General features: G+C 44.2%; 1 protein-coding gene across 4 annotated transcripts in view; it reads left to right on the forward strand.

Moving 5' to 3' along the window:
* The window catches only part of EML6 (EMAP like 6), a 176,275-nt gene that overhangs the window by 10,554 nt on the left and 139,313 nt on the right, over positions 1 to 26,408 (forward strand). The window lies entirely within an intron of this gene.

The raw sequence follows: 26,408 nt of genomic DNA on the forward strand, positions 1-26,408 counted from the left end.
AATAATACTAATAATAATAACAATTTATTATTTATATCGTGCCCATCCGGCTGAGCCTCCCCAGCCACTCTGGGCGGTTCCCAATCGAGTGTTAAAAACAATACAGAATTAAATAGTAAAAACTTCCCTAAACAGGGTTGCCTTCAGATGTCTTTTAAAGATAGGATAGCTGCTTATTTCCTTCACATCTGAACAGTTTATTGAAACAAATGACTGAAGCCCAAGTCAGTGAGAACTCTGCTTATCCAGTTCTTTTGACAAGCAGTCCCTCTTAAGTTTTCTTCAAACAGCGTTGGGTCACAGCAGGTCATTTCAATAAACTGCTTCCTCACACATTTTAAGACCCTCTTCTCCCTTGATATGCCTGTGTTCTGGTGTTGCTCTCCATCTTCTCCCCCTTTTTTCCATCTCAGTACAGCACATGCACACAGCCGTTATTCCATTGGGCTGCTGCTGACCTCTGCTTGTTCTATCTGTGCTTCTGTTCATATGGATACTAAGGTTAAATCAAGTAACACAAGGAGGAAAGCACATCTTGTTGGTGTGATGGCAGTTCTGCTCAAACAAAAAGGCTTAAGAGCTACGGATAAGAGCCGAAATAGACACATTAATTGGACAAACACCTGGAAGTTGCCTTTGTATTATTTACTTCTGCAAGTTACTAATGTTTTTATTTTATTTTTTAAAAATAGCTGCATTACTGACCTGACTTTTAAGAAACGTTACAGTAACTTCCTAAACGAAATATTCCATAATTTCATAAATCATATTCTCTGTTCCATTCCATAAACCCTTTTTCGATTTTCAAGCTTGATTTGCTTGCCTATTTAACAGAGTAAAATTTGATAGTTACTCTAGATGAGATCAACTGCAAGTTCAGACCTGTATTTTATTTGATGCAAATTTGGTTGACTGTAAGATAATGCAGTGGGATTAAGGTCTTATCTCTTGTTTTATTGTGGAATTCTTTGTCTTAGGGATATTAAAACTACCCAGCAAGCTTGCTAATCTCTTCTGAGCAGCCATGTAAATCAGGGTGAAACTTTAATAATAACGCAGAATAGGGTCAGTCTGCCAGTCCCGATGTTGGTTTATATGTTCCACCTGTATGTGTGTACACACACACACACACACACACACACATATTGATGCACAAAGAACGCTGGGGTTTAGGGTTGTTATGAGTAGAGTGGCTCTTCATTTCAGTTGTTGCACTGCTTATCTCAGCAGGCAGAAACCATATTGGAGGATATCTGCGTTTTGCTCTCTTGACACAACTGAGGGGAAGAAACTCCATGCTTGAAGCAATGTCATCCTTTGATGGGTTCATAGATGTTATTTCACAGAAAAAGCTTCAAACAGAGCCAGGAAATCAAGTCCATGGTGGACAATTAAGTGCCCTCTTTGCAGCAAGACACTCACAACCAAAGATACACAAAATTAAATAGCAATTCTATTCCTCTTCCCTTCCGTGTCCTTATTAGTGGCATTCTTATTACATATTTTTCTGTCTATACATATACATTTTCTGTCTATACATTACATATTTTTCCGTCTATAAGACGCCCCCATGTACAAGATGCCCCCTATTTTTGACATTTTTTTTAGGGGGGGAAACCTAGAATCATAGAATCATAGAGTTGGAAGAGACCACAAGGGCCATCGAGTCCAACCCCCTGCCAAGCAGGAAACACCCTCAGAGCACTCCTGACATATGGTTGTCAAGCCTCTGCTTAAAGACCTCCAAAGAAGGAGACTCCACCACACTCCTTGGCAGCAAATTCCACTGTCGAACAGCTCTTACTGTCAGGAAGTTCTTCCTAATGTTTAGGTGGAATCTTCTTTCTTGTAGTTTGGATCCATTGCTCCGTGCCCGCTTCTCTGGAGCAGCAGAAAACAACCTTTCTCCCTCCTCTATGTGACATCCTTTTATATATTTGAACATGGCTATCATATCACGCCTTAACCTCCTCTTCTCCAGTCTCACAGACCTAGTCTCACAGACGGAAAAATACGGTACCAACTGTCCTCCAGTTAAAATCGTTTGCTGCAGCTCAGCTTTGGCAATGGACAGAACAATCCTGTTCTCGTATTTATGTTGGCAGATGGAAACACACGGCTGTTACGCTAGCAGAGAGTCCTCGCTCAGCTGGGGTGAGGGAAACAAGCAGAAAATCCAAAAAATGTCAGGAAAAATAGCAGACCCACTGTCCCTGGAAACATTCTCAGGGTCTACCAAATAGCAGTTGTGCTGGCAGTGCAGCCCGCTCGGGGGGTGGGGAGGAGAAGAAGAAGAGTTTGGTGTTGATATCCTGCTTTATCACTACTCTAAGGAGTCTAAAAGCGGCTCACGTTCTCCTTTCCTTTCCTCCTCCACAAGAAACACTTTGTGAGGTGAGTGGGGCTGAGAGACTTCAGAGAAGTGTGACTAGCCCAAGGTCACCCAGCAGCTGCATGTGGAGGAGCGGGGAAGCAAACCCGGTTCACCAGATTACGAGTCCACCGCTCTTAACCACTACACCACACTGTAGTGGATTTTCTACTGCAAGGGCACTTCCATATTTTATTGTTAAGTGTTAAATATATATATTTTTGCTGCTGTCCTTGAAAACCTTGTTTAAAGGCAGGATAGAAAGTTATAAATAAGTTAGTAATGAATCCCGTAAGGCAACTTCCATACAGTGGAATGAAGAGAGGTGGACAGATAAAAAAGGATATTGGGACATGAATGCATCTGTTGTTTGAATAAGGGCTCTGCTCCGTGTCCCAGCCACTCTTATGGTAGCTTGTTTGCTTATTAAATAGAGGGGTTCTAATGCTGTTATTAAAAGACACCTGCTTCTTGGGAGAAAAGCAATGACAAACCTAGACAGCATCTTAAAAAGCAGAGACATCACCTTGCCAACAAAGGTCCATATAGTTAAAGCTATGGTTTTCCCAGTAGTGATGTATGGAAGTGAGAGCTGGACCATAAAGAAGGCTGATCGCCAAAGAATTGATGCTTTTGAATTATGGTGCTGGAGGAGAGTCTTGAGAGTCCCATGGACAGCAAGAAGATCAAACCTATCCATTCTTAAGGAAATCAGCCCTGAGTGCTCATTGGAAGGACAGATCGTGAAGCTGAGGCTCCAATGCTTTGGCCACCTCATGAGAAGAGAAGACTCCCTGGAAAAGACCCTGGTGTTGGGAAAGATGGAGGGCACAAGGAGAAGGGGACGACAGAGGACGAGATGGTTGGACAGGGTTCTCGAAGCTACCAGCATGAGTTTGACCAAACTGCGGGAGGCAGTGGAAGACAGGAGTGCCTGGCGTGCTCTGGTCCATGGGGTCACAAAGAGTTGGACACGACTAAACGACTAAACAACAACAACAAGAGAGCACAGTCTTTTCTATAGGAATATTCATTGCTATGGAAAATAGGCTTTGTTGATCAATCCTATCAGCCGTACAATGCCTACACGATCAGATAAATTACTTTTGCACCCACCTCAGTCCTCTCCCCCCTTTTATATAGCACAATTTTGCTGCTGAACCTTTCGTTCTTTGGAAATCTACAAGCACTGCAATCCTAAGAGGGATGGTGATTCAGAAGCAGCACCTGCTAAGTAAGACTGCATAGGATTTTGCAGATATCTGTCGCATGTTTGCTAATTACAGGCTAGGTTAAAAGATGAGGCTCTGTGAAAAGTCACGGAAGGGTAAGTCACTGCAGGTTTCAGCACACAGCTCAGGACATCTACTGATTCCTTGCCAAAGGAAGTTCTTTTATGTGCATACAATGACATTGTTACACCAGAGAAGAAAGAGGCAAATTCTGAATTGTCTCAAGGCTCTGATACCTCCAGTTGCAATTAGTATGTTAGCTTCTGGCTTGTAGTCAAGACTACTGTAGTCCTCACGGTGGTGGTGACCTTACATATTTTACAAAGGATATGTCCGACAAATTACAAAAAGACCGTCAATATCACCGTGAGCTGGAGTCAGCTACCCATTAATAGTGGTGACCATATCCCTTTGTGTTTTATGCCCTTATTCTAATTATTTCATGGATAATATTTTGCTAGGGGGCTTGGGAAGTCTATTTTTATTAAATAACCTGGAATGACCCATGAATTAAACGGGCCTTTTTTTGGTGGGTGGGGGGCGGGGAGGGAGAGCAGATATCCAGGTCTATGAAATGACAGGTGGGGGTGTATTTAACATAATAAACATTTTGATGCAATTTTGCCTAACGTACTTAGTTTTGTAAGGTGTTTCCCCTCCTACAATGCATGTTTATGCTATTTTCACTAGTGTTTCCATTTTTATGCCTACTTTCCCCTGAGATACACATTTCATAGAATCATAGAACTGTAGATAATAATAATAATAATATTAATAATAATATTAAATAAATAAATAAATAAATAAATAATTTTATTTATACCGTGCCCTTCCTGGTTTAAAAACCGGGCTCAGGGTGGCTAACAGCAAATATAAAACATTGATTAAAATGTGACTTAAAAGCAGCATAAAGCAGCATAAAATACAACATAAAAATGCAGCATCAATATCAATAAAATTCAAAACTTCAGGGGTCATTTTTTTTGGGGGGGGGGGACAAAAACCAGTCAGTAGATATCAAATGATCACCAGGGCTAACTGGTCAAGTTGGTCCTACTAGGGCCAGCAAGGAGACCAGGAAAGAATTTAAATCTGAGGTCCCAGAGGGTCATCTAGTCCAACCCCCAGCAATGCAGGAGTCTCAACTAAAACGCCTAGCTGCATTATTTGGTAGGAGGACTGCATTGCAAAACTCAAAAGTGTGAATTTTGAAGGACAGCTGCCTTTAAGTTCACATAATGCATCAGAACGATGCAAACCAGAGAAGATCAAACTAGAATGCAGATGGATTCTGAATGACTGTACTTGTTGTTTTTTAAACAAATGGAAAACTGCTGTCCCTTGCAAAGCTTAGGTAGGGCACTGTCCTAGGGACTTCTCAGGTTCCAAAGGTTCTTACCAGGGTTTCTCTTCAGTGAGAAGTCCAGCAGGGGTGCACAGGCTTCTCCCAAAGTTTGACACCCATCACTCAGCTCCCCTGATGATATGCAGCCATGGCATCAGAAGTGGGCTGGTTCTAGTTCTATTCTTGCTTCAGGTGGTGTGATGACATGACCCATCTGGTGCATCCAGCATGGCCTGCAAAGCTAGAATGTGCACCCTAGAAGATGTGCCAGAATCTGCTTTGCTCATGACTAGGTAAAGGTAAAGGGACCCCTGACCATTAGGTCCAGTTGCGGACGACTCTGGGGTTGCAGTGCTCATCTCGCTTTACTGGCCGAGGGAGCCAGCATACAGCTTCCGGGTCATGTGGCCAGCATGACTAAGCCGCTTTTGGCGAACCAGAGCAGCGCACGGAAACGCCGTTTACCTTCCCACCAGAACGGTACCTATTTATCTACTTGCACTTTGACGTGCTTTCGAACTGCTAGGTGGGCAGGAGCAGGGACTGAGCAACGGGAGCTCACCCAGTCGCAGGGATTCAAACTGCCGACCTTCTGATCGGCAAGCCCTAGGCTCTGTGGTTTAACCCACAGTGCTCATGACTACTGTAAGGCAATTCTGATTAGTGCACTGGTAATAAAATGAGGGGTGCAAATCTCTATATAAAAATAAAATACTGTTTGGGATATGCAGGGCTTTTCTTTGCAGGGAACTTGATACTGAAAATTCGTGCTTGCACAGTCTTCTTCTTTTGGTGTTTATTGGCACCCAAAAGAACATCAAGGAAAAGGAGCACTTGCTTTACAGCTGTCAAGAGTGTTGGTCCATGCATTGTTTTTAAATTGCAGGCCTCCAGCTTGACAATCCGGCCTGCTACTTATGCTAGTAATGATATCGCTTTTCTATTGTTTGCCCCAAGTGTTTTTCTTGCTGTGTTTTTTTTTTCCCTGAAGTGAGTGTCTCACCTGAGCCCGGTAATTGAGTCAGCTAAAGAGTCTCTTTTCCTGCAGATAAGCACATCAGAGAGAATTATCTCTGCACTGTTATGGAAAAATAGTCTCTAAATTACAACTGTGGAAAATGCTTGGCTCAAAAATCAGTGGGAGTGTTTTGTCTTGTTTTTAGCTTGTATACAAGTATTTTATCTATTTTGTGCCTAAATAGCCAGAGACGATTCCCCGTTCACTTTCCCTGTTTTCCAGCTATATACTAATAGTAGCAAAGAATGCAGAGATCAAGGTTACTGTTATCTTTGCATACTGTGTTCTGCCCTAGATTCATCATTTATTATTGTTTAGAAAAAACTGGCACATAGAATTTAAAATTTTCTTTATTAAATCTGTATACCGCCCTTCATCCAAATGTCTCTGGGAGGTTCACAGCATAAAAACACTAAATAAAAACACTAAATATAAAGTACTTGCAGGACCAGTACCCACTGTGCAGTCTGTGCTGAACAGGAGTGGGGAACCTCAGCCCAAGGGCCACATAATATTCTGAGGGCCACATATCAATGATGCATGGGGCCATAGGCAAAAGTAGGTGGAGCAGTCGATGCAAAATTTTACCTTTGTACAGTAGACTAGTTTCAACAGATACTCCGACATCTTCCATCTATCTTCCATCCATCTGTTCCAGCCAAGCAAAACTGCTTGAAATGAGAAGCAAGGCCAGGGGAGGGGGTGTGGCTTGGAAAGAGTGGGTGTGGCCTGTGGAGAGTTTCTAGGGTCAGACAGAGAGGCTTGGAGGGCCACATTTGGGCCTGAGGTTGCCCACCCTTGATATATGTGGGATGTGATACATAAGTAGCAGTCAAGTACAACATTCCTTGTTTTCCTAGAGTGTACATGCAGGGGAATGTTTGGTCCAGCCAGTTGAAAACTTTCTGTTTCCTCCTGGCTGGGACATAACTTCCTTTGCATGTGACTAGAGGTGGGTGTGACCTTACCTGTCCAGGTAACAAAAAGGACAAGGCATGCAGCACTCTCTCTCTCTTTTTGACTTCCTCCGTCGTTGGAGCAGCTTTTTAGCTAGAGACACTTGGAGCCCTGCCAAAAAAAAAAAAAAAAAATGTAGCATAAGAACGTAAGAAGAATCTTGCTAGATCAGACTCAAGACCTGAATAAGACCCAGATGCCCCTGGGAAGGGTAGAAACAGAACATGAGGTTGATAATTCAGTGGCAGACGTTGGGCTCTCTAATTTCAGTGGCACCCTATGCCATGCAAAAATTTGGCGCATGCCCCGCTTTTCACTCTCTATTTAAAGCTGTGTTATGCTGTGGCAAGGGACGCGGGTGGTGCTGTGGGTTAAACCACAGAGCCTGGGACTTGCTGATCAGAAGGTCGGCGGTTCGAATCCCCACGACGGGGTGAGCTCCCATTGCTCGGTCCCTGCTCCTGCCAACCTAGCAGTTCAAAAGCCCATCAAAGTGCAAGTAGATAAATAGGTACCACTCTGGCGGGAAGGTAAACGGCGTTTCCGTGCGCTGCTCTGGGGTTCACCAGAAGCAGCTTAGTCATGCTGGCCACATGACCCGGAAGCTGTACGCTGGCTCCCTCGGCCAGTAAAGCGAGATGAGCACCACAACCCCAGAGTCGGTCACGACTGGACCTAATGGTCAGGGTTCCCTTTATCTTTATGCTGTGGCACGCAGTGAGACCAAACAGGTCACGCCACCGTTTCTCCGTAACTGTTATTCAGGGGGCAGAGGTGGTCATTTGTTTGTTTGCTTGTTTATTGACTTGATTTTTATTGGATTGTATAAGCAGGCTGAGACAATGTCAACAGGATGGTAATTGTCCTTACAAAAAAAAGCAGAACATATGGTTGGACAACCTAACAAATTGAAGGAAATGCAGAGTATCGATGCTTTGCAAACATTTAGTCACTGCCGTTAGTAAGAGATTGTTAATTTATATTAAAGTAGAAGCATAAAAATAAATATATATAAATATAGGCCAAGGAAAATGAAGCAGAACAAGAAGTCCCATAATAAAATATCAGTAATCAAAAAATTTATCAAGGAACCTTCTTAATCATAGTTCTGTTTTTTACATGTTGCTTTAAATTCAAGTGTGTGGAATTACTCCTTGGCTATGTCCCAAAATATCTGATTATGTGCAGTCATTATCAGCTCTCTGTTTTAGTCTGGACACTGAGTTCCATTGCCTTGCAGACGGGTCATTTGAATAGGTCTTTGATAGCCATTGGTAAGAAAGTTAATTGGATTAAAGAGGAATTATTAGTACTGTTGACTGTATCTCATACAAGTGCTAATAAAGTCGGACTTTCCTTTCAGGCAGTATTGGACATAGCGAAGGACATTACAAATTCACATGCTGCCTTCAAGCACATGATGCCCATACAATGGCTCTGGGCACGTTTAGAAACCCAGCGCACTACTGCCAGCAAGGCAGTGTTAAGAGGTTTTTTGATACAACAAAATAGTCAAAGAAGAAAGGAGAGAGAACAAAAAAAGGAAGAGCTAATCACTCAATTGAGAGAATGTGAAAAGAATTTGATAGAAAAGCCGAGCGATGAAGGGAACAAGCAACTGTATAAGATGATACAAGCACAATATTCAACATTAATAAATCAAGAGGTAGAATGGGGAATTAAGTTAATGAAACAAAAATTTTTTGAATCTGCAAATAAAACTGGAAAGTTCCTAGCGTGGCAGTTGAGGAAAAGAAGAAAACAAAATCTTATTAATAAAATAAAAGTAGAAGACCAAATCTTGGAAGACCCTAATGAAATAAAAAAGAGCTTCCTTAAATTCTATGAAAACCTATATAAAAGAGAAGAAGAAGATGAAATAGAAATGGGAAAATATCTAGAAGAAAACAGAATCAACAGTATATCGGAAGAGGAAAGAAATTTATTAAATAAACCCATAAAAACAGAGGAAATTCAAGAGGCGATAAAGAGGATGAAACTGGGGAAAGCCCCAGGCCCAGATGGACTGTCAGCCAAGTATTATAAAGTCCTAGAAGAACTTATTACACCAGTGCTATGTGAAGTAATGAACGAGATTTTAAGAGAAGGAAGAACACCAGCGTCATGGAAAGAGGCATACATTACGCTGATACCGAAACCTGACTCGGATAGGCTGAATATTAAGAATTACAGACCGATTTCACTATTGAATAATGATTATAAGATCTATGCAGATATAATGGCGACTCGACTTAAAAAATGCCTAGTTAATCTTATCCATACCGACCAGGCTGGTTTTTTACCCAATAGGCAAATAAAAGACAACATAAGACATACAATAAATATCATTGAGTACTTAGAATGCAAAAACGAGATCCCTGCAGCTTTACTGTTTATTGATGCCGAAAAGGCATTCGATAACGTATCCTGGCATTTTCTTATAAAATGTTTGGAAATGACAGGGATAGAGGGCACATTCCTGGAAGGAATAAAAGCAATTTACTCACAGCAAAGTGCTAAACTAATTATTAATAATAACTTAACAGAACCCTTTGAAATCTCGAAGGGTACTAGGCAGGGGTGCCCTCTGTCACCTCTTCTGTTTATTATGATGTTAGAGATAATTACAAATAAGATAAGAAAAACTTCAGAGATACGCGGAATAAAAATAGGAGTGAAAGAATACAAATTGAAAGCTTATGCTGACGACCTTATGTTGTCTTTGGAGGATCCAGAAGAGAGTGTCAGTAAGGTGTTAGATCTGTTAGAAGAATTCGGAAAACTATCCGGTTTTAAATTAAACAGAACAAAAACTAAAATGTTGATTAAAAATGTAGAAGAGAAGGTAAAAAACCACCTTGAAGCTCAGACTGGAATTAAAGTAACCAAAAAAGTAAAATACCTTGGAATCTGGTTAACGACAAAGAACATAAATTTGATGGAAGATAATTATACAACCGCATGGAAAGAAATAAGGAAGGACTTAGATACCTGGAATAGAATAAAGCTATCCTGGTCGGGGAGAATGGCGGCAATAAAAATGAGTCTATTACCGAAACTGCTATTCTTATTTCAGAATATACCAATAATCAGGGGAACATCAATATTCAAGGGCTGGCAGAAAATACTTTCTAAATTCATCTGGCAAGGAAAAAGGCCGAGAATTAGATTCAAATTACTCACAGACCAAAGAGATAGAGGAGGATTCGCAGTCCCAAATTTAAAGTTATATTATGAAGCCTCATGCCTCTGTTGGGTCAAGGATTGGATTATTATAAAAAATAAAGATCTGCTAGATTTAGAAGGATTTGATTTAAGATTCGGTTGGCACGCTTACCTATGGCGTAATAAGGGAAAGATACATAAAGGATTTTCTAACCATATCTTCAGAGGGCCATTACTGGAGGTGTGGGAAAGAAATAAAAAATTATTGGAACAGAATACCCCTTGGTGGCTTTCGCCAATCGATATCCTGACAATAAAAAAAACAAATATCGAAGGAGAAAGATGGACCTATGAAGATTTATTAGTAAAAACAGAGACCGGTTGGAGGATTAGGCCATATGAAGAAATAAAGAACAAATTGACAGGTTGGATCCAATTTCATCAAATCAACTCTATCTGGACCGAGGATAAAAAAAATGGGATAAGTGAGAAAAAATCTAGATTCCAGATTGAAATATTAGAAAGTAAAACAAAACTCCTATCGAAAATGTATAGCCTGTTGCTCGAATGGGACACCAAAGATGAAGAAGTAAAGGAGGTAATGGTGAGATGGGCAATGGACTTTGGGTATAACATAGAGTTTGATAAATGGCAGGCACTATGGAATAAAGGTATGAGATTCTCGGCATGCACAACACTCAGGGAAAATATGTACAAAATGATGTACAGGTGGTACGTAACGCCCGTAAAACTGGGAAAAATATATAAAACTGGTGATAAATTATGCTGGAAGTGCAAGATTAAGGAGGGCGATTTTTATCATATGTGGTGGTTGTGCGAGCCTATTAGAAAATTTTGGGAATCTATTTACAATGAACTAAAAAAAATCTTTAAATATACCTTTATAAAGAGACCTGAAGCCTTTTTGCTGGGGATAATTGGAGAGGAAATCAAAAAGGAAGATCAAACACTCTTTCAGTACGCGACAGTGGCCGCCAGAACTCTAATAGCGCAGAATTGGAAGACACCAAGAATCCCAACCATAAATGAATGGCAATCGAAACTACTCGACTATCTAGAATTGGCAAAAATGACACAGAAAATAAGAAATCAAAAAGACACAAAGTTTAATAAAGATTGGAATAAATTCATGGCATACATGGAAACAGAGGTAAAAAAAACTAAAAAACACAGTAGGTGCGATATAACACTTGTGATGTAAAGAATTTTTTTTTTGAGGAAAAGAAACTGCAGATAGAAAATTTTATAACACATTCCGAAACCGAGATGAAGGGAAGTCAGTCAGTGTTGTGTGTTAAGTAGTTAATGTAGTTAATTTGTTGTTGTCTTATGTCAGGAGTATATATATATTTTTTACATATATATATTTTTCTTTATTTAGTTTTTTTTGGTGTGAATGTGTTGTGTTTGTCTTTTTTGTTTGTATGGTGTTATAAAATAAAATTTATTAAAAAAAAAAGAAAAGAAACCCAGCGCACTACTAAACAGTGACATGATAGAGTCAACGTAAAGTTCTTTCAAGACTTAGTGATCTTCTATGGGAGTGTTTAATAATAATAATAATAATAATAATAATAATAATAATAATAATTTTATTATTTATTATTTATTATTTATTTATACCCTGCCCATCAGGCTAGGTTTCCCCAGCCACTCTGGGTGGCTCCCAACAGAATATTAAAAACACGATAAAACATCAAAATCTTCCCCCAACAGGGCTGCCTTCAGATGTCTTCTAAAAGCCAGTTAGTTGTTTATTTCCTTGACATCTGATGGGAGGGCATTCCACAGGGCAGGCGCCACTACCGAGAAGGCCCTCTGCCTGGTTCCCTGTAACCTCACTTTTCACAGTGACGGAACCGCCAGAAGGCCCTCAGAGCTGGACCTCAATGTCCGGGCAGAACGATGGGGGTGGAGACGCTCCTTCAGGTTGTGATGGGACGATGAGCTGCTTGTGTGTAAAATCCTAGTCCCTCAGAGTTTGGTCAAGTTTGCAAACCTCTGTCTGTAACGGAGCCCCTTAAACATGGCTCCGTCAGTCGCTGGCAGATTCCGACAGTGGTTGCTTTCGGAATCGCTTCCAACATAAAAGCTCCTTAACGGAAACACGTCTTCTGGACTCTCTGCGTGACAGTTTCCGGCGAGGAGTGGGTGTCCCTACAGGAGGTCCTGAAACCTCCCCACTGTTTTCGCTGGAAGTGTCTCTGAGCCATCCCTCCAGCTCCCTTTCCCTCAGCTCAGCTCCTCTCCCCCTACTGGTTCCCTCTTCAGCTGCTGAGTCTCTCCCAACCTGTGTGAGCCCTTTCACTTCCCTTCCTTCCGATGGCAGTTCCCTGACATCCACCTCCCCTCCAGGGCCCCCTTCATCCCCTCTCGCCCCCTCCTCTACGGGCGGTGAGGAGGCAAAACCCCGGAATGAACTTCCTTCATCTTCCGATGTCCCGAACACTTCTCTCCACCTGTTGCGGTTCCTGGTCTCGAAGTACTCCTCCTCCTCAGAGTCCATCTCCCCTTCCCCTTCCGATTCCGAGAATCCTTCCAACTCCTCCTCCTCATCGGTGGTCCCAAAGTATTCCCTCCGGAACCTCTCCACAGGCTGAGGTTTCCTTGGGAACCTTTGATGGAACGTTTCTATCAATACCTCGTCATTGATATCTTCTGCCATTACCCAAGTGTTTTCTGACTCCGGTTCTCCTTCCCACGCTACCAAATACTCCACCTGATCCCCCTTCCATCTGGCGTCGAGGATTTCTGCCACATGGCTGCTGCATTCCCTTTCTTCTATGACCGGTCCCCGAGTGGCCATCCCTTCTCGTCCCCCCTCATACGGTGACAGTAACGACCTGTGAAATACTGGGTGCAGTTTCATGTGGTTGGGTAACCGGAGCCTGAAAGCCACTGGGTTGACCTGTTGAATGACCTCAAAGGGACCCAATCTCCTGGGTCTTAATTTCTTACAACCTCCTTTGAACGGCAACCCTTGGGTTGACAGCCACACCCTATCTCCCACCCTTATGGTTTCACCTTCCCTTCGGTTCTTGTCTGCCTGCCTCTTGTATTCTTCCTTCGCCCTTTCTAAGTTGAGTTGGAGCTGACGATGGATTGCTTCCATTTCTTCTACAAAATGCTCGGCTGCCGGGACACCCCATCTCTCCCCTTCTCCCCCTGGGAAAGCCCTGGGATGACACCCATAATTAGCCAAGAAGGGGCTCATCCCTGTGGACACATTCTCGGCATTGTTGTAGGCAAATTCCGCCAGCGCCAACTTTTCTACCCAGTCATTCTCTCTGTCATTGACATAACACCTCAGGTATTGCTGGAGGACCCCGTTTGCTCTTTCCGCCTGCCCGTTGGTTTCAGGGTGCCGGGCAGTCGAAAAGTTGACCTCCACCTGCAGTAAGCTCATGAGCTTCCTCCAGAACCTGGAAGTAAATTGTTTTCCTCGGTCTGAGACCACCCTCAATGGCACCCCGTGCAACCTAAAAATGTGTTCTACAAATAACTTCGCTGTCTCTTCCGCCGTGACTGCATGCGAGCAGGCTACAAAGTGGCACATCTTTGTTAGTAGGTCTACCACCACCATGATGGCTGTTTTCCCCTTGGACTTCGGCAGATCAGTCATAAAATCTATCGACACTGCCTCCCAAGGTCGTTCTGGGGTTGGTAAGGGTTCTAATAGCCCCGCCGGTGCCCGCCTCTCCCCTTTGGCTCGCTGGCATTGCTCACACCCTCTTACATACTCCCGTACATCTTCCCTCACCTTAGGCCACCAAAATTCCCTGGTGACCAACCACATGGTTTTGTGTTGTCCAAAATGCCCCGCCGTGGGGCTGTCGTGCAACTGCTTGAGTACCCTCCCCCTTAAGTCTCCTTCAGGGATATACAGTGCCCCTTTGTAATACAAAGCTCCATTTCTTTCCTCGAAACCCCCTGGTTCCTCTCCCTCACCCCTAAGACCTCTGAGCTTATTCTGGGCGTATTCATCATTCTCTGTTTCCTCTACCAGTTCTCTTTGTCCCACCAATGCCGCCCCACACACCCAGCGGTCCTCTGGAATGACATGTCTCTCTTCGGGTGCTCCCTCCCCCTCCAAATATTCAGGTTTGCGTGAGAGAGCGTCCGCCCTAATGTTCTCTGGGCCTGGCACGTAACAAATCTCAAAGTTAAATTTGGAGAACTCCTGGGCCCATCTCACTTGCCGTTGGTTGAGCACTCGTGCCGTCCTCCAATACTCTAGGTTCTTGTGGTCAGTGCACACTTGCACCTTATGTTGTGCGCCAATTAGCAGGTGCCTCCATCTCCGGAACGCCTCATGAATGGCTAGTAGTTCTCGGTCATACACCGTGTAGTTCCTCTCGGATTTGTTCAGCTTTCGCGAAAAAAAGGCACACGGTCTCCACTCTGACTCCTCCTTCCCTGGCTGCAGAAGCACCGCCCCAATAGCTCTGTCTGATGCGTCAGTTTCCACTCTCATCGGTTTTTGTAAATCCACATGCAGGAGTTGTTGTTCCGAGGCGAAGGCCCTTTTTAGTTCCTCAAATGCTCGCTCCGCCTCCTCAGTCCAAACGAACTTCTTCTTACTGCTGAGACAGTCCGTAATGGGCGCCGTCAGGTGGGCAAAGTTTCGGATGAACTTACGATAGAAGTTCCCAAATCCTAGGAACCTCTGCACATCCTTCCTTGTTTTGGGTGTTTTCCATTCCAGCACCGCCTGGACCTTGCCGGGATCCATGGCCAATCCCTTGTCTGACAGGCGATACCCCAGGAATTCCACCTCCTTGGTATGAAACTGACACTTCTCCAGTTTCACCCACAGCTGGTTGGCTTGCAGCCTGCTCAACACTTCTCTGACGTCTCTCACATGCTGCTCCTCATTCTCAGAATACACCAACACGTCGTCTAAGAAGGCCACACAATTCTTGTAAAGCAAAGGCCCCAGGACGTGGTTCATAAACGATTGAAAGCACGCGGAGCCTCCTTGTAGGCCGAAGGGCATAACTAAATATTCAAATGCCCCCAAAGGGGTGAACATGGTGGTTTTCCATTCATCCCCCTTCCTTATTCGTATCAGGTTGTACGCCCCCCTTAGGTCCAGTTTAGTAAAAATCTTTCCCTTCCTGACCCTTGTTAAAATGTCGTCAATCCTGGGCATAGGGAAAGCCACTGGTTCTGACACTGCATTTAAGGCCCTGAAGTCACACACAAGCCTCGGCTTGTTCGTGTTTTTTTTATCCACAAAAAACACTGGGCTGCCCCCCACCGCCCTGGACTCTCTGATGAACCCTCTCTTCAGGTTCTTGTCAATGAACTCTCTTAGCTCCTGCATCTCTCTGTCTGACATGGCGTACAGCTTGCCTACAGGGAGCTGTGCCCCAGGGAGTAAATTGATTTGACAGTCAAAGGGTCTATGCGGGGGTAGTTGGTCAGCTTCCCTTTCGCTGAAGACGTCGCGGAGATCTGCGTATTGTCGTGGTACCTTCACGTTCTCCGTTACTTCAGTCCCTGCTAGGGTGGCTTGGGCCCCTGCCAAACCCTTTCCCTCTTTGCAGTGTTCTAAGCAATGTGCTGAACCAAAAGAAACCACTCTCTGATGCCAGCCCACCAGCGGATCATGTAACGCTAGCCAGCTCATCCCCAATATAATGGGAGCTCCTCCCAAGGTGGCCACATTAAACGCTATCAGTTCGGTGTGCCTTGCCACCTTCATTATCATTGGGACGGTCTGCAAGCTGACTTCTCCTCCCAACAGCTCCCTGCCATCGATCGTGGTCACCTGCAGGGGGTTGCTTAAAGGGATCGTCTGTATCTGGTGTTCAGCTGCAAACTCTTTGCTCATGAAATTGCAGGAGCTGCCTGAGTCCAACAGCGCCTTTATCTTTAGAGGGTGTCCGTTTGGCAGCTCTAGCGCCACTTCTATCACTAGGGCGGGTTTAGGAGGTTCTGGCGTGGGCACTTTCACTGCTCTTTGGCCTGGCTGCTGTGCCCCGACGGTGGCAGCCAGGCGTTGGCTTTTACTTGCTTCGGTATTTCTTCCTCTCTTCCCTCCACAGCTCCTACCATCCCTTGCCATTCCTTCCTCTGGGGGCAGACTCTGGCAAAGTGACCTGGCTGTTGGCAGAGATAGCATTTCCGGGCGCCTTTTCCCTCCTTCTTTCCCCCCTCACTGGGCTTTGAAACTGCGCGCGCGCGCGCTGTTCCGATTTCCATCGGCTCTGCCGGCGGGAAAGTTGGCTCTGGAATGTCTGGAATGCGGAACTCCTTCCAACGTTCCCCCTTCCCTTCCCGCCTCTCCAATGCTCTCGCCTCCTGGCGCGCTCCTATGGTCAGCGCTGATTTGGTCAGCTGGTCCATAGACTCCGCCCTGGGCGCCCGGGAAAGTTCGTCTTTCACAGCCGAAGAAAGCCCTTCTTCAAAGAGCATTTGAATGGGTTCCGCCGATAGATCCCACCCCAATTTATGGATCAACATGGTGAACTCAGTCCAGTACTCACGGACAGATCGGCTCCCCTGTTTGCAAGCCATTAACTGTCTGCGGACCACTCCCTGTTCAATATCGCTGGAAAACATCAGATCCATGGCGCGAAAGAACTTCATCGTGTCCTTTAGGACGTCACTATTCGCTGCCATCAGGGGTCTAACCCAGTCTCTCGCCCCCTTTTCAAGATGCCCAATCACGAAAGCCACTCGTGATTCCTCGTCAGGGAATTCATCAAACTGCAGATTGAGGGCATATTGCATCTCTGTCCGAAAGCCATGATAGTCTTTGGGCTCCCCCCCAAACTTCTGCACCAATCCTGGTACCTTTCTGACGAGCTGGGTGTCTTTCCCCTTTTTGTCTGCATCCTGAGCCCTCCTCTCCTCAAGCCTCGCCGTCTGCAGCGCTAGCTGGACCTCCAACACCCGGTACCTTTCTTCCAGGCTTGGACCCGCTCCAGCTCCTGCTTCTCCGGTTCCGGCTGGGTTGCTCATGATGCCTTCTCCTGCACAAGCTGCTCACGAAGACTGTCGGAATGCTGTGATGGGACGATGAGCTGCTTGTGTGTAAAATCCTAGTCCCTCAGAGTTTGGTCAAGTTTGCAAACCTCTGTCTGTAACGGAGCCCCTTAAACATGGCTCCGTCAGTCGCTGGCAGATTCCGACAGTGGTTGCTTTCGGAATCGCTTCCAACATAAAAGCTCCTTAACGGAAACACGTCTTCTGGACTCTCTGCGTGACAGTTTCCGGCGAGGAGTGGGTGTCCCTACAGGAGGTCCTGAAACCTCCCCACTGTTTTCGCTGGAAGTGTCTCTGAGCCATCCCTCCAGCTCCCTTTCCCTCAGCTCAGCTCCTCTCCCCCTACTGGTTCCCTCTTCAGCTGCTGAGTCTCTCCCAACCTGTGTGAGCCCTTTCACTTCCCTTCCTTCCGATGGCAGTTCCCTGACACAGGTCTACTGGGCTGAGGCTGTTTAGGGCTTTAAAGGTCAGCACCAGCACTTTGAATTATGCTCGGAAGCCAACATAGGTCTTTCAGGACAGGTGTTATATGGTCTCAGTGGCCATACACTGAGTCATCTTCCACTGAAATTAATGGAATCCAAATACAAGATCATAACTTTGTCCTGATTGTGGCCAGTGTTGGTGCAAATTTCAAAATTTCTTAACAGTTCAATCCTGGGCATGATTTTGATGGGGTTTACTGCCAGGAAAGTGTGGATAGGATTGCAGCTTTGATCAGCCTTACAGGTAAAATGTTACCAACCTGCCCATACATCCACACTGGGATTAGCTCAGTTGGTAGAGCATCAGACTCTTAATCTTAGGGTTGTGGGTTCGAGCCCCACATTGGGCCAAAGATCCCTGCATTGCAGGGGTTTGAACTAGATGACTCTTGTGGTCCTTTCTAACACTGATTCCAAGGCAGCAGTAATGGTAGATACTTACTTATGCTGGACAAGGTCTTTGTGGTAGCTATACATCCCTAATATGTTATCAGAATATTTTGTTCATTTTTGATGCATATTGGGTGACAGTATGAAGAAACAGAAGGTGTTGTTTTGGGGGCCACTAATGAATATGTATTGGCAAATGCACATGAGTGCATAGGGGCAGGTGTCAATGTCTGGCATGAATAGAGAAATTAGTTTATTATCAATACGTTTTCCTGTGTATAAACTGAGCTGCCGAGCTAATGGAAGCAAAGATGAAATGGCTAATGCAGTCTTCCATTCAGCATTACATGTAAACATTGTTTAGAGCACTTATCTAAGTTGTAGAGGTCAAGCATGTTATGCGTTTGAAAATTGTAAAGCATGGAAAGAACACGGATCTGTGGGAAAATCAAAGCACCATTAAGGTTGCCTAACAGACAAAATGGATCTTGGTTTTGCAAATATATCTGATTACAGTTAGAACACACACAAAAACAGCCCCCAAATGAAACCACATCAAAATCCAAATGTCTGAGGAAACAGTCATGTTTTTGCCTGGCGCCTAAAATCTGACAAGGAAGGTTGGTGCCATTACAATTTAGGAGGAAACAGTATTTTATGGTTTGCTGCAAACTTTGATTAAAAGTTTCTCAGAGGGAGTGTACAAACCATAGGCTTGTGCATGCTCATAATGCCAAAACATGATTTGGTGTTACATCCCAACAACCCAAGAGGCTCTGGTTGCAGATATTGACTTTTTAAAATATATTTTTTACATTATTTGTGACGTTGTATGGTCACCTTGTCAAGCACGTTTAAGCTAGAAAATACAGCTGTGATTAAAAGTGAGATTGCAGTTAAATGAATCAGGTTATAAATCGCAAGTACTTGCCATTTGTGATTGTTCTGAATTTGCTGTGTTGCTTGAATATTGCATTTCATTTCTTTCTCGTGGTGTCCTCCAGCTTTCTCTTTGAAGCCATGGGTTTCCCTGCTGCCTCAAGGTAACTTGCTCTCTTCCTCTGTCAGTTAGTTTGACATGATTCATTTATACATACTGACAGTTCAGAGCACTGGACAGAAATGGTTACTTATGCTCTCATTCTCCTTACTCCATTTTGAATGCAAATATTTTAAACTACATTATGAAGAAAATAGAGGAAAAACTGTTGGAAGTTACCATGCTTTATAGTGTCTTGGATAATGCAATCCCTCTTTACCACTTTACTGCAATAAATGCTTATTTGTTTGGGATTTTGATTAATACTGGATTTGGATTAACACTGTCCGGCAGAGTCCTAACCATGTCTAAAAGGTAAAGGTAAAGGACCCCTGACCGTTAAGTCCAGTCTTGAATGACTCTGGGTTTATAGCGCTCATCTCGCTTTACTGGCCGAGGGAGCTGGCATTTGTCCGCAGACAGTTTTTCCGGGTCAAGTGGCCAGCATGACTAAGCTGCTTCTGCCGAAACCAGAGCAGCACACGGAAACGCCGTTTACCTTCCTGCCAGAGTGGTACCTATTTATCTACTTGCCCTTTGACGTGCTTTCGAACTGCTAGGTTGGCAGGAGCTGGGACCGAGCAACAGAAGCTCACCCCGTCGCGGGGATTCGAACTCCGACCTTCTGATCGGCAAACCCTAGACTCAGTAGTTTAGACCACAGTGCCACGGCACCCAGTATTCCCAGGCAGTATTCCCACAACAAATATTCTGTGAGGTGAGTGGGGCTGAGAGACTTCAGAGAAGTGTGACTGGCCCAAGGTCACCCAGCAGCTGCATGTGGAGGAGCGGGGAAGCGAACCCGGTTCACCAGATTACGAGTCCACTGCTCTTAACCACTACACCACGCTGGCTCTAGGTATGCATGTTTCTCACATGAAGAGGTAGAGGGGAGCAAGGGCCCAAATCAAGATCTTCCCATCCAATATGGAGTCAATCACAGTGCACCACGTTAGGAAAAAATTCACTTGGTATGTGCCAAGGAGAATGGAGGCAGTTCCCTGCCCAAGTTGATCAACCATGAAAAGAAATCACATTTTTAAATTCTCCCCATGTAAAACTTCATGCCAAAAAAGTAAGAATAAAATAAACCTAGCCGATCAGGAGATTTTTTTTATTTTTTATTTTTTGCATAGGGGGAGAATTAAAAAGTGTGATAGCGCTATCTGCAGTTTGAAGTGGTACACTGCTTTCATTATGCTGCATGTGCAATATATTAAAAGGGTTGGGGTTCTTCCAGGTCAGAGGGTGTGACATTTAGCCAGGGTTGAATCTCAGACTCACTCACTTCAGAAAGTCAACATAGAATATGAACTTGTGTGCCCTTAAAAAGCAGAGCAGCTAGAACCGCTTGCAGGAATTTTCCTGTTTTGTATTTACTGCTCATTATGTTAATTTGTTCCCTAAAGGTTGGTCAAGCAGGTCATCTCATTAAAAAGGGGGCAAAAAGAACACAGGCATATATAAAAGGACACAAGGCATGATGAGGTGGCTGTCTTAAAAATTTAAAGGCACCCCATGCACCTTCGTTTGGCGAAACATCACGAAAAGGAGACAATGGAGAAATTTCACAGTGGAGTTGGCAGAAAATTGCTAAAGAAATGGGGCAAAATCGCCATCCAGATTTGTCACGCATTGTGATTTGCTTGCACAAACCCTAGACAGAGCTTAGGCTGAATCTGTTCTTTATTTAGCATCCATTTTTATTTTTCTGTGGGGAGCCTTTATCACAATGAGCACCCATATTAATTTGGTTTCATGGTGGTGTTTATGTGCCTTCCCATTAATCATTTAATTTGTCCCACATTTTTCAGTGTAGTTCTCTGTCACTTTTCTAACAGCAAAAGTCAGAGTTTCATCCTCCTCCCACACAGAAAACACACTGGATTTGTTTTTGGTTTTTTTGCAGCAGAGCACTTTAATGGCTCAAATCTAAAGTTCCAGAATGCCCTTGAATCCCTCCTGCAAAATAGTGAGAAAGTGGAGGTACCTGAAATGGGTTTGAGAAATGATATGTGATAGACCCACTGCAGAGAGGGTTGCCAAGGAGGAAGTAAAGGTAAAGGGACCCCTGACCATTAGGTCCAGTCGTGGCCGACTCTGGGGTTGCAGCGCTCATCTCACTTTATTGGCCGAGGGAGCCAGCATACAGCTTCCAGGTCATGCAGCCAGTATGACTAAGCCGCTTCTGGCGAACCAGAGCAGCGCACGGAAACACCGTTTACCTTCCCGCCAGAGCGGTACCTATTTATCTACTTGCACTTTGAGGATGGCAGGAGCAGGGACTGAGCAACAGGAGCTCACCCCGTCGTGGGGATTCGAACCGCCAACCTTCTGATCGGCAAGTCCTAGGCTCTGTGGTTTAACCCACAGCGCCACCCTCATCTTAAAACTGCACACGGGACCTGGAGATAGGAGGGGATATGCAGGCAAGATAAGGAGCCAGTCTTATAGATGAGGAAACTTTTTCAACCTGAGGACCACATTCCTTTTGGAGCAACCTTCTGAAGGCCACATGGCAACGGTGGGTGGGACCAGAGGCACAAGTGGGTGGAACAATGAACGTAAATTTTACCTTTGTGCAGTAAGCTGCTTTCTGCACACACACACACACTCACACACACACCCCTCCATTTTTCACCCAGGCAAACAAGAATATTTGAAGTTCAAGGGTACACTCTAACCAGGCAAAAGCTATCAAGGAGTGTACAAAGTAGGGCTAGGGAGTTGTGTGGCCTGGGAAGAGCTTTGAGGGCCATAGAGAGAGGGCTGGTAGTTTACATTTTGCCCACAGACGTGAGGTTCTCCATGACTGTTGTTGTTACATATTTCTTTATACACCTTTTCCCCTAATGGTACTCAAGGCGGAGTAAGGAGCTGATCTTTCAGCGTGATAGCGCCTAAACTGTGGAACTCCCTGCTCATTGATATTAGACAGGTGCCTTTACAGTGGTACCTCAGGTAAAGAACTTAATTCGTTCTGGAGGTCCGTTCTTAACCTGAAACTGTTCTTAACCTGAGGGACCACTTTAGCAAATGGGGCCTGCTCTTGCCACCCCGCCACTGGAGCACGATTTCTGTTCTCATCCTGAAGCAAAGTTCTTAACCTGAGGTACTATTTCTGGGTTAGCGGAGTCTGTAACCTGAAGCGTATGTAACCTGAAGCGTATGTAACTTGAGGTACCACTATACTGTACTCGCCACTTGCTAAAAACCTTTTCATTATGCAAGCCTATCCAGTTGTGTAAATCTGACATATATTTTAATGCACACTTTTATTTTATTATATACTTTTTAAAAAAAACTGCTGGATATATACAGAGAGAGAGAGAGCGGTCAATGTCTTTTAACGTATATTTTATGTAAACCATTTTGAGGTTTCTACAATTAAGAGGGATGCAGATTCTGTTAAAATAAATGAGGTTTGGAAGCCTGTGGAGTCAGACAGAAGAGAGGGCACAGGATCACTTCGTCTAGAGCTGACGGTTGGGGAATCCTGTCAGTTGTGGATTCCACCCTCATTGCCGCAGAAGTGAACTGGCAACTCGATTAAGGGGCAATTGCCAGGAATAAGAAGCAAGCTGTGGTAAAGCTGAAATTCACATGCTAATATGAACTAGCTAGCCAGTTTTTTTGTTTTTAGCCTGTAGGCTCCTAGTTCTGATATTTAAATAGCTTGTTAATACTACCTCTCACTATTCAAAATCAGTTGTTTTATCTTGCTGTGCTGTCATGTAATTGAATGCAAGTTTAGCTTGGCATGGATTATGCTTGCAAACAGAAATGTTCCAGGTTGTTGTTTTTTAAGAAAAGGCAAGCACCCTTGTATTAAATGCACTGCTAAGAAGCAAGCACAGTCACGAGTTTAAGACGAATGCACTCAAATCTAGGGTAAATCCTCATGAGGCTGTACACCAGTGCACACAAGTCAAGAGACTGCAGCTGCCACAGATTCCAAGCATCTTGAGAATTTGGCAAACCTTGACGGTAGAGAACGATAGCAACGAAACCAGATAAAATTGTCTGGGCTGAGGAGAGCGCAGTACAGGTCTCTGTAGTATCTGAGGTTGTATGCCCACCCTTCCAAGATTTTTCATGTTCTCAGAATGTCACTTAACTGCTGGACATCTTTGGTATTCCACTGCATAGCCAGGCGTACAATTTATTACTTTACTGGGGATATACAACGCACGTGTCCCTGAAAAACTGGGACATCCCATTTATTATTGCAAGGGAACAGAGGTCATTTTGCTTGCCATGATCTCGTGTGATTTTGCAGCACAATTACCACCAAAAGCACTTTTGGGGGGGCGGGGGGGGGAGCGGGAACTGTGGTGCAAGATCACACGAGATCATGGTAACCAAAATGGCTGCCATTCTCTCGGGATAAGAAGCGGGAAGATGGCATCCAGGATTTTGGCTTCAAGGTGTTGGAGGGTATGTGACTATAGCAAGACCTTTATTCATCCTGTACGTTTACAAAGCAATCCTATACAAGCCTGCCCAAAAAGGACTGAGTTCATTGAAACTTTCTCCCAATGGGATCTACCAGCTGGATAGTAGTTGTCAATATTCCATGGGGGGGGGTAAGGGGATGGAGTGTGTCACAGCAAAGCAACTAAAAGCATTTCTGGGGAAACTTATTCTCTTAATTCATTTCAATCTTGGTTCAGGACTAGGTCTGGGACTGAATCAGCCTTGATCAGCCTACAACCACCATTTCCTTTCCATGAAATGAATGGAGTGGAATAGTGTAATGACAATGTAACTTCTGTGATTTACATAATTACACAGCAGGGAGGGGATGAGATGAATAATAGTTTTTGGTGGACAACAAACTGCTGTGGAACAGAAACAGCGCTGCATGCAACAGGTACAGGGCAAAATGGAAAGCAAGGCCTTCTTACATCCCTATGGAGTAGGCTGAAGTTTAAATCCTTGTTCCCCGTCATGCTTCTGAATACCAGTTGCTGGAGGCCGGAGGAGGGAAGTGGGTTTCCCAAGGGTACTTGGTTGCCTAAGAGAACAGGATGCCAGCCTAGATGAGCCATTTGCCCTGATCCAACAGCCATAAAGGACTGCCTCAGGAATCACCTCTCCCCATATGAACTGACTCATATCCTGAGGTCCTTTTTTGCCCACTTAAGGAATTCTCTCCCCAGGGAGTCTGGCCTGGCACATTTGTTACCTATCTTTAGGTGCCAGGCCTCTTCTTCCAGGCCTTTGGCTAATTCAGCAATCTGTGGCCTTTAAAAAATGTGTGTGTGTGTGAGAGAGAGAAAGAGAGAGATTGGTTTTTGTTTGTTATTAGGGTGTGTATTTTTGTGTTTTCATCTTGTAAACCACCCTGTGATCTTCGGCGGAAGGGTGGTATGGAAATTTAGTAAATAACCATATTGGTATAGCTAAATGTAGGCCAGACATTCTCCCCACACTCCAGCCTAATGTACCTCACAGGGCAGTTGTGAGGCTACAATCTGAGGGTGAGGAGAGGAAAAAATACATACTGCCCTGAACCCCTTAGAGGATGGATGGAATCCATATATAATGGAGAAAATAAATGAATATTGGACATTTTGAGGAAGCTGTTTTGTGTCTCCCACCCCCCAAATTACTGCTGCTGTTTTCTTATTCTTTGTTTTATGCCAACCTTCATTGCCTTTCTCTTTTTTCCTTCATGCTTTTCCCTTTCCCTCGTTTCTCTTGCAACTTTCTCTTTTCCTTACTCGGAAGCCAATGCAGCCCCTTTTGTTGTGGTCATAGCCATTGCTTGGAATGCAGGTGGCGCTGTGGTCTAAACCACTGAGCCTCTTGGGCTCGCCGATCAGAAGGTCGGCAGCTCGAATCCCCACAGTGGAGTGAGCTCCTGTTGCTCTGTCCCAACTCCTGCCAACTTAGCAGTTTGAAAGCACGCCAGTGCAAGTAGATAAATAGGTACCACTGCGGCAGGAAGGTAAATGGTGTTTCTGTGCGCTCTGGTTTCCGTCACGGTGTTCCATTGTGCCAGAAACGGTTTTGTTATGCAAGCCACATGACCCGGAAATCTGTCTGTGGACAAACACTGGCTCCATCGGCCTGAAAGCAAGATGAGTGCCGCACCCCCTAGTTGCCTTTAACTGGACTTAACTGCCCAGGGGTCCTTATCTTTACCTTTTTAGCCATTGCTGCTGTTGCTTTTCTTTTCTTTGCGCCCTGCCTTCATCTGCCTTGCCTGGATACGGCCTATGCGCATTCATGTATTAATTTTACAAAGAGTACAGTAGGCCCAGGGAATCCCAAAGCAGTTAATTACTCACTCAGCCTGAGGGGGTGGGGAGAATTACCCTCCCCTTGTTTCCAAGCACAGAACAAATTGTAGTGAGATTTGATTGACATTATCATGCTGTAGGCATTTAATTACTGCATATGCACTAGCAGTTCATCACTGCCACCAGTTTTTAAGGCTGAATGGTTTATAGTTATATATATATATTTGCTTGAGTTATGCTCAAATGTGCACATTTGAGAACAAATCATTAATTCAGAATTCAGTATGCTTTTGTTGCTGCACTTCCAAAATTTGCTGAAGCCAATAAAAGAAGAAATTCAGGCAACTGTGCACCTGGAGGCTGTCCAGGGAGGAAGATTATGTTGCTCATTTTTAGAGAGAGGTACATCAGCAGAAGGAGTCTCTAAGAGCACAAACAAGGATCAAGGCATATACAGTGGTACCTCGCAAGACGAATGCCTCGCAAGACGAAAAACTCGCAAGATGAAAGAGTTTTTGGTTTTTTGAGTTGCTTCGCAAGTTTGTTTCCTTTTTCTTAAAACCGTTACAGTAATACAGGGTGCATTGCTTGAAGAGGTGCAGTTGCGACTTGACTTCGAGGAGCAACTCATAGCACGCGGTGTGGTAGCCTTTTTTGAGGTTTTTGAAGATTTTTTTGAAAAAAATGGAAACCGTGCTTCACAAGACGAAAAAACTCGCAAGACGAAAAAACTCGCAGAACGAATTAATTTCGTCTTGCGAGGCACCACTGTAATGTCACAGTTTTCGACAGTCATGGTTAACTGTCGTTTTCTCCAGCAGAGAAGTACGTGAAATGGGATATAAGAAAGCAGAAAGCTTTGGAATGTAATGAGGATTGTGCAGACAGTGTTAAGAGCACTTTCTGTTGGAGAGGGCTCTGTAAAACTACTTTAGTTTATTAGCATTTATTAGATTTCCTTACCTGCCCTTTACAGCAAGCTCTCAGGCTCAGTTACAGCAATTTAAAAGCGCAATCTTAAAATCCATTTAAAACAAGTTCCAATCCTGCTGTAACTAAACCTAAGCATATGAAACTGGAACAACCATATTATTAATAGGAAAGGCCGCAGCTCAGTGGTAGAGCGCATAGTTTGCATGCACAA

The sequence above is a fragment of the Podarcis pityusensis genome, assembly GCF_964106645.2.
Source record: "Podarcis pityusensis genome assembly, chromosome: 3".
In the NCBI taxonomy this organism is placed as follows: Eukaryota; Metazoa; Chordata; class Lepidosauria; order Squamata; family Lacertidae; genus Podarcis; species Podarcis pityusensis.